At 47.9% G+C, this 9,515-nt stretch overlaps 1 pseudogene; it reads right to left on the bottom strand.

Annotated features, from left to right (window-relative positions):
* Nucleotides 1-4,852, bottom strand: LOC133759165 (small kinetochore-associated protein-like; annotated as a pseudogene).
* Between the last annotated feature and the right edge of the window lie 4,663 nt (nucleotides 4,853-9,515).

Genomic DNA, 9,515 nt, shown 5'->3' with positions numbered 1-9,515 from the left:
CTAGAAGATCATGGCAAAGGTCTCCTGAGTGGCTCCAAGAATTAATGCCCAGGAGGGAGCCATCTGGCCACTTGCTTTTTGTTCCGTTTCTAGTAGCTGTGCCATTTCCTCAAGCTCTATTGTAAAATCAGTTACCTGGCCATTACATAAGCTAGAAATCAGACTCTTTCATCTACAGCTTTATCTTTAAGGCCTGTATCTCCTCCATCTGCTTTGTGGCTATTTTGTTAAAAGAAAAAACGTCAGCCCATCTGGCACCGTGTCTAATAACAACACAGAGTCTCTGTGATTTGCCCTGGATTCTTGCTGTGATGCCAAGATCTCATTGCCTCAAACTGGGTTGAGGTTCTTCCTCTCCAAAATGGCCTAAGAATTTTCCTGAAACTTCTCCAGCAGCTCTGCCTTTGGGGTCAGGTCCTTCAGCCCCCTCTGAGCTTCAGTCCACTTCTAGAGCTTGTTGACAGCTTCTAGGAGCTAGTTTTTATCCTGGAGCTCTCCCTCTGATTTTTCCTTGTTCGATGATGTGGCTCTTCCTGATGTTCCTCCCTGGGGCAGTATCTGCAGCTTGCATCTATCTGTCCATACTCGCTTTGCAGTGTGCTGATTTTTGTGGCATCATTCTTAGAACCTCCAGAATGAAGATGTCTGGAAATACCAACTTTTTTGGACTTAATAGGTCATAGACTCTTAGATGTGGCTGGAGTTTGTGTGTCTGCATCAGGTGGACAGGCTAACTATTTGCAGACCTGTCACTCTCATTCAAAATACTCTCAGCAGTGACCACTGCGCCACCAGCCAGGTCCTTTCCTTTTATAGATTTCTTAAAATAGAATTTATTGGGGCTGGCGCTGTGGCACAGTGGGTTAACGTCCTGGCCTGAAGTGCCAGTATCCCATATGGGTGCTGGTTCGAGACCCAGCTGCTCCACTTCCTATCCAGCTCTCTGCTATGGCCTGGGAAAGCAGTAGAAGATGGCTCAAGTCCTTGGGCCCTTGCACCCGCATGGGAGACCCAGAAGAAGTTCCTGGCTCCTGGCTTTGGATCGGCACAGCTCTGGCCATTGCAGCCGTCTGGGGAGTGAGCCATCGATGGAAGACCTCTCTCTCTCCCTGTCTCTCTGCCTCTCCTTCTCTCTCTGTGTAACTCTGACTTTCAAATAAATAAATAAATCTTTAAAAAAAAAAGAATTTATTTATTTTGAAAGAGTTATATAGAGAGAGGGAGGGGAAAGAGAGAGAGAGAATCTTCCATCCACTGGTTCACACCCAAGATGGCCGCAATAGCCGGATTGGGCCAGGCCAAAGCCAGGAGCTTCTTCTGTGTCTCCCACGTGGGTGGCAGGGGCCCAAGAACTTGGGTCATCTTCCATGACTCTCTGAGGCACATTAGCAGGAAGCTAGATCAGAAGCAGAACAGCCAGGACTCAACTATGGATGCCAGCATTGCAACCAGTAGCTTAACTTGCTGTGCCACCATGCCAGCCTGTTACACTATTTTCTGTTCTTCCATGACATGGCATTAGCTGAATTCTTGGACTGTTCTCATAGTTGTTGAAGAATTTGATTAAAAACAATCTAGATGGGAGTCTTTTTTTTATTTCCATCAATTTGAAAGTCAGAGCAAGAGAACAAAGAGATCTTTCATCTGCTGGTTCACTTCCTAAATGCCTGCAACAGAACCAGGACTGGATAGGCCAAAGCCAGGAGCTTGGACATCTCTCTGGGTCTCCCCCAAGGGTAGCAGGGGCCCAGTCACTTGGCCATCACCTACTGCCTTCCCAGGCCCATTAGCCATAAGTTGGTTGAGAAGCTGAGGAACCGAGACTTAAATCACCACTCTGGGTGGTTACAGGTTCCTGAATTTGGCCCGGCCCAGACCTAGCTGGTGTGGCCATTTGGGGAGTGAACCAGCAGACAGAAAGTTTCTCTCTCTCTGCTTCTCTCTTTCTGTCACTCTGCCTTTCAAATAAATAATTATATCTTTACATACTTTTAAATTTAAGAAATGAATGAATCTGAAGGATTTAAATGATGGTCATTTTATTATGGGACAGGATTATTTTAGACAAATTTACATGAAATTATTGAGGTTTATTTCAGGCTTAAATGATTAACTCTTAGTTACCTGGGGAAAAAATCCATCTCTCGATCATTTCTTATAATTGTGGTGTTAGACAAAAATAAGGACTATAGGATAACACAATTTTTATAGGCTCAGACTCCTTTTTTGAAGTTTTTAAAAATTTTTGCATATTTATTTTTATCTGAAAGAGAGAGAGGGAGACAGAGAGAGACAGAGAGAGAGAGAGAGAGAGCAAGCTTCCATTTGCTGGTTCACTCTCCAGATGCCTTCAACAACCAGGGCTGGACCAGGCTGAAGCCAGGATCCAGGAACTCCATCCGGGTCTCCCACATGGGTGACAGGGGCCTAAGTACTTGGGCCATCTCCTGCTGCCTTCCCAGGAGTGTTAACCAGGAGCTGGATCAGGAGCAGAGTAGCTAGGACTTGAGCCAGGCTCTCTGATTTGGGATGCTGGCGCCATAAGCAGCAGCTTAACCTATAGAACCACAACCACCGCTCCAGGCACAGACTCTTGAGCCAGACCGTCTGGGTTTTAATTCTGATTCCACCATTTTAATTTGGTAACAAGTGACTTCAGTTTCTCTCTGCTGTAGTTTTCTCATCTGTTGTAATGGGAATGCTAGCATCACCTACTTCGCAGGGTTTTATACGGATCATATCACTTGATGTAGCTGCATATGTAAGTGCTTAGGATGAGGCTCTGCACATAGTGTGGCAGAGTGATAGCCCTTAATGTTTTCTAAATAGCATTTAGCAATTTTATTACATTCTAAAGTCACCTTGAAAATGTTATAGAAGCCTTATTGCTTTCTAAGTCTAACAGCTTTAATTCCCACGAGGAGTCTAAATTCTGACACAATGTTTTGCCGGCAGCATTTTTGTATGGTTGCCAACCAGGAAGCGTGGCCAGGGCTGCAGATGGAAGGGATCTGCTCAGCAGATGGGTCATCCATTTGTTGGTACCAGATTCATGATAAGCTGCTGACAAGAAATAAGGAATAATCAGAGGTTGCATCTCAGACCTTTGGGAAAATCACACACAGGGGGATAACTGGTACAAGCTTTTACAAAACAGTTTTCTGTGCATCTGGTCAGAGACCAGAGGACCGTGCTGCCTGGGTGAGTGCCACACACAGGCCCAGATGAGATGGCTCATGGATTTCCTCCTGCTAATAGCTTCTGCTGAGACAAAGCCAGGGGCTGGGTAGTCCTCACAAGCCGCATCTCTGTTTGGCCTCCGCACACCCATCCACCTTCTGTGTGAGATGGCCTCACTCCTGGTGCTGTTGACAGCCACCCTACGTGGTCTTGATTTACAATACCCAGTGACCCTGGGCCTCTGGCCACACCCAGTTAGACCAGAGGTGGCACTGATCCACGTGCTGGTTGGTGGCCTGTGACACGGCTCCTTGTGAATAGATGAACTAGGCCTCCCAGATCCTCATGGGAATCAAGCAGTGAGCAGGAGGCACTAAGGAGGTTCACCAGCTTCAAGCCCAGATTCTGAGCAAGCAGTCACCAAAAGTGAGCAGGAGCTATGAGCTGGAGAAAAGATGAAGTTCTCAGGTCTGTACACTGAGAAAACGCAGGATCCATTTTACCCTTAGGGACTTCTCATAGGAAAAGGGGTGGTGCTTGGTGCATGCCCTAATTGAAGGTTCAAAGGTCACAGGGTTTGGGGTGGTGATCTCCAGGAAGCTGTCATGGCGCCTGGGGCATGAAGGAAAGTGAGGCTTAGCTGCATGTTCAGGATTGGGTGTGCCAAGCCTTCAGCCAGGTTGGGTCAGCATGGCAGGTGATGGGATTTGAACAGTGCACAGTGCTCTGGTGCTGAGAGCCCAATCTGCATTCAGATTGGCATTTTTATGGGTATGAGCTCACCATTTCTCTTCCTCCTGCATCCTTCTTCTGGGATATTGCTGGGTGGAGGGCTTACTGGACCAGAATTCATGAAATTCCTCCTGGGGCACTATCAGAGCAGTGTTATTGGACCTAATTGCTGCCTCCCACCCTGCCCCCCCCACCATGCAGGTCTGGGTCCCACTTACAAGGACATGGGCAGAACTTCGGTTGTATAAATCCTGGGCTGCTTCCAAGGCATGCTTCCCTCATTCAACTGCACAGACTTTTCGCTTCTCTGGCCCCTATCCCACGTGCATGCTAATGTCTTCTTCCCTAGCAGAAGATCTCTGCCTCTCCCTCTGTGTGTGTGCGTCACTCTGCATTGCAAAGAGATCTTAACGAAATACAAGCGTCTACTTGTGCAGAAAAGAGTTTACAGGGCAGATCAGAATTGATCTGGTGTCAGGAATGCAATTTCAGGAAGGTTCCATCACCAGTGAGTGGTAAGAATGGCTCACTGCAATGCAGCTCTGATGTGAGCTGTCTGGTGTTAGCTTAGACTTCACAAGGGGAGGGCAAAACCCCCCATAACATTCAGATACCAGCTGCAAAACTCAGGTTCCCAGACTATGTGACTTCTTGCTTTTCTGACCTATGGGTGTGGCGGGGTGACTTGAAGTCTAAATTGTCTACAGAGTATAGCATTCCCCGGGTGGCTATAGGTTATAGATTGCTTTGTTGGGTCACTTCAAAGCAGAGGCTGTGACCTTGCAAACATAAATATCGGTCTGTTCACTCGTTGCAACCAACATATTTCTGGCTCCTGTACCTCCATTTGCTTCATAATGGCCAAGGCCACCAGGATGTGAGAATATAGTTCCTGCTTTCTTCTCCTGGTTGCAGGTGGCATCAAGGTCAGTGACGCCATGTCTGACCACAGTTAGGTGTAAACAAGTCAGGGGTTAAACATCTTTAAAGACAAATAAAGAGAAACTGGCTGATTGGCTGCTTTCTGCTTCTGTAAGTCGCCTTCCCGCTTACACAAGCCTGCGCAAATGTGATTAAATGATAAGAAAAGAAGGTGGGGCGGGCACTGTGGAGTAGCGGGAAAAGCCACCGCCTGCAGTGCCAGCATCCCGTATAGGCACCAGTTCAAGTCCTGGCTGCTCCACTTCTGATCCAGCTCTCTGCTATGGCCTGGGAAAGCAGTAGGAGATGGCCCAAGTCCTTGGGCCCCTGCACCTGCATGGGAGACCTGGAAGAAGCTCCTGGCTCCTGGCTTTGGATGGGCCCAGCTCCGGCCATTGCGGCCAGTTTGGGAACTAGCACATGGAGGACTTTTCTCTCCCTCCCTCTGCCTCTCCGTAATGCTTCCAAATAAATAAATCTTAAAAAAAGAAAGTTTTACTTTAAAAAGCCCCTCTCACTGTAGTGGGATGCTGTCTTCTCTGGACGTGCTCTGTGAGAGGGCAGTCGCCAGCTGGCTAATAAAGACTCCTAATTTGATCTCAAACACCTCACTGTGTTTTTAATCTGTGCGCCCCACAACATGGGTTATACAGTTGGGTTTCTCACTATGCCCTGAAGTTTGACTATCTGCTAAAATGACTCAGAACGCAGAAAAATGTTCTTATAATTTATTATAGAGGACACAATCAGAACCAGTGAGATGGAGAGAGGGCAAAACCTGGAGAATACCAAATACAAAGCTCCCATGTCCTCAGGGTAGGTCATCCCCTCCCCAGCGCGTCAGTGTCTAATTACCAACCAGGAACACCCACCAGGCCTTGGGGCATCCAGAGTTTTTAGTGTGTGTGTGTGTGTGTGTTTTAATATAGGCCCAATTGATGGAATCATTGTCCTAGGGATGAAACTTAATCTGAAGCCCCTCCCTCTTCCAAGAATTCAGGCTCAATGCTCCAACCCTGTAACCCTGAAACTAATCTTTCCGGTGGGGCCTGCTCAGTGATCTCATTAGCTAAGATACCTGTGCGCCAACGATGAGTCACTTCAGTGGCATGAACTTTCTGGGTCAACCTTGAATAGCAAGGATAATCCTGTCACTCAGCGAATTCCAAGGATTTGGATTTTACTTCCCAGGAACCTGGGATTAAGTCAAGTCAAATTCCTTATTATACAATAGTATGCCTAAAACAACTTGTACAAACAAGATGGTTTATGATGATGAACACCTGCTTTCCTTCTGGGAGTCCAGAATCTGGGTACACGCCAATCATGGGGTGCCTATAGGATCAGCCCCCAGTGAAAAAACAAAACTCTGGACACTGAGTCTCCAATGAGTGCCTGTGGTTTGGTAATATTTCCCGGGAATTGTTGCAACTCATCGATGGAGCACTTGAGCACACTGTGTGTGATTCCATTGGAAAAGGACCCTTGGAAGCACGTGTCTGGTTCAGCCGAGGCTTGGCCCATGTTCTTCCCCTTTGTTGACTGTGCCTGGCATCCTTCTACTGTAAGAAGTCATGGCCATGCGTACTGGAGGGGGACGTGTAGTACCCGCCACAGTAGTCACGGCTGAAGTGAAAACTGATCCTCGGAGAAGCAGGAAGTTGTACTGTAAAAGCTGGGAACTACAATACCCCATCGATAATGGGCGGAACAACCAACCCGAACGTAAATAAGGAAACAGGTTTTTTTTTTTTTTTTTTTTTTTTTTTTTTTTTTGACAGACAGAGTGGATAGTGAGAGAGAGAGACAGAGAGAAAGGTCTTCCTTTTTGCCGCTGGTTCACCCTCCAATGGCCGCTGCGGCCGGCGCATCGCGCTGATCCAAAGCCAAGAGCCAGGTGCTTCTCCTGGTCTCCCATGCGGGTGCAGGGCCCAAGCACTTGGGCCATCCTCCACTGCCTTCCCGGGCCACAGCAGAGAGCTGGCCTGGAAGAGGGGCAACCGGGATAGAATCCGGCGCCCTAACCGGGACTAGAACCCGGTGTGCCGGCGCCGCAAGGCGGAGGATTAGCCTGTTAAGCCACGGCGCCGGCCTAGGAAACAGGTTTTAACTCAGTAATCCAAGTAGACGCAACACCAGCAATAGCACTTTTTTTAAAAAATATATTTGAATGACAAAATGACATAGGGAGAGACAGAGAGATCTTTCGTCTGCTGGTTCACTCTCCAAATGATTGCAACAGCTGAGGCTAGGTCAGGCTGAAGCCAGAAGCCCAGAACTCCATCTGGGTCTCCCACAGGGGTGGGCAGGGGCCCAAGTATTGGGCTGCTGCTTTCCTAGACACCTTAGCAGGGAGCTGGATCAGAAGTGGAGCAGCTGAGACTGGAATTGACACTCTGATATGGGATACCAGTGTCAAAAGCAGTGGCTTAACCTGCTGTGCCACAATGCCAGCCCAGCACCCACATTCTTCTCAGAGCTACATGGGACATTTTCCAATAGTGGACTCCAAATTAAGTCTAATAATTATTTAGATTTTATTTATTTGAAAGGCAGAGTGGCAGAGAGGAGAGACAGAAAGTGATCTCCCAAATTTCACTCTTATAACAAGACATTAACAAGAGAAAAGCAGAACACATTCACTGATTCAATGTTTAACGGGACAGGGGAGCCTTCAGAAATGAAGACCCAAAGACCTGGGGAAAACTATTTTTGTGTTCTGGTTCTGTAAAGGCAAAGAGTGACAAAGACTATTAACTGGATCGAAACGCAGATTTACTATGTGCCTGGAGACACGAACCCAGCAGAATTACCCAGCATTGTCCAGAAGCACATAGCCCCCATTTTCCTGTAGAGAAGGTGGGAAAGGGGCATGGTGACAATTTCTCAGTGAGGATCACTGCAAAGAATGAATGGGCCCGCAGACAGAAACTGGCTTGAAATCTGAATGGGCCCAAGGGACAGACGCCTTACAGCCCTGGCAAGTCCAGATGTGGTTCCATGGCTCAGTCTTCTTTTCAAAATGAGGCAGACGAGGAGATTTCAGGGTAGGAACGGAAGGCAGTTATGTTGCCTCTTGCAGTCTGGTCTTAAAACAAATAAGGAAGTTCCAGAGAGAGCTTCTCCCTGTGCTTGGGTTGGCAGAAGCAGCACAAGACAAGGCCCTTGATTCTGAGCCTGCCTGGAAGCCTTCTGATGTGACTGGACAAAAAGTGTGTGATCTAATGGTGATAAACTCGGGATGTGTGGGAACGTCTGGCACAGCATTTAAGCCATAGGTTGGGATGCCTACGTCCCATATCCAAGTGCTCCCCTCTCCATTCCAGCTTCCTGCTAATGTACATCTTAGGAGGCAGTGGTGATGTCTCAAGTACTTGAGTCCTTGTCACCCACGTGAGAGACTCAGATTGAGCTCCAGACTCCTGGCTTCAGCCTGGCCCAGCCTTGGCCACTGCAATCATTTGCAGAGTGAACCAGGGAATGGAAGATCTCTATTTTTCTCTGTCTCTCCTCACCCCTCTGTAACTCTGCCTTCCAAATAAGTAAAATAAATATTAACAAAAAAACTTTGTTATTGATAAACCTGGATTGGAAGTGTTAAGAAAAATTATCAAACTTAGAAATAAAGCAGGGGGGCTGGCGCTGTAGTGTAGAGGGTGAAACCACCGCCTGCAGTGCCAGCATCCCATGTGGGCACCAGTTTGAATCCCAGCTACTCCACTTCCAATCCAGCTCTCTGCTATGGCCTGGGAAAGCAGAGGAAGATGGCCCAGTTCCTTGGGCCCCTGCACCCATGTGGGAGACCCAGAAGAAGCTCCTGGCTTTGGATTGGCACCGCTCCAGCCATTGTGGCCATTTGAAGAGTGAATTAACAGATAGATCTCCCCCATGTAAGTCTCTCTATTTCTGCCTAACTCTGCCTTTAAAATAAAATACATAAATCTTAAAAAATAAAGCAGGAATATGAATGTTGTTCCACATGGAGAAGCAGTTGGGCCGTCCTCCACCACTTTCCCAGGAACATCTGGAGGGAGCTGGATCAGAAGTCGAGCAGCCGAGACTCAACTGGTGCCCATGTGGGATGCTGTCACGATAAATGTCAGCTTAACCTGCTGCATCACAATGCCAGCCCCAAAGATTATTTTTTTTTAAATTTTTTACAGAGTTAGATGATGAGAGAGAGAGAGAGAGAGAGAGAGAGAGAGAGAGATAAAGGTCTTCCTTCTGTTGGTTCACCCCCTAAACGGCTGCTATGGCCAGAGCTATGCCGATCTAAAGCCAGGAGCCAGGTGCTTATGTGGGTGCAGGGCCCAAGCACTTGGGCCATCCTCTACTGCACTCTCAGGCCACAGCAGAGAGCTGGACTGGAAGAGGAGCAGCCGGGACTAGAACCCAGCACCCATATGGGATGTGGGCGCTGCAGCCGGAGGATTAACCAAGTGAGCCACGGTGCTGGCCCCCCAAAGATGATATTTTTATCTCGTCTTCTGAGTTAGCTGTCATTTGATTGTGGATTCAGGCCCTTTGAGGGACCCCAAATCTGTTACACCTAAAATCGTTCAGGATCTGTTGTGTGGGGAGGGAGGCATCCGTCTCTTAGGCCAGAAAACAAGTGGCTTCCAGCAACCACAGCCCAGTGTTCTGGCGACGTTAGGCAGCGCCAGTGACAAAGCATTGTTGTC

Source organism: Lepus europaeus, chromosome 5, assembly GCF_033115175.1.
Source record: "Lepus europaeus isolate LE1 chromosome 5, mLepTim1.pri, whole genome shotgun sequence".
Classification (NCBI taxonomy): Eukaryota; Metazoa; Chordata; class Mammalia; order Lagomorpha; family Leporidae; genus Lepus; species Lepus europaeus.
This window is presented reverse-complemented; position numbering and strand designations above follow the sequence as displayed.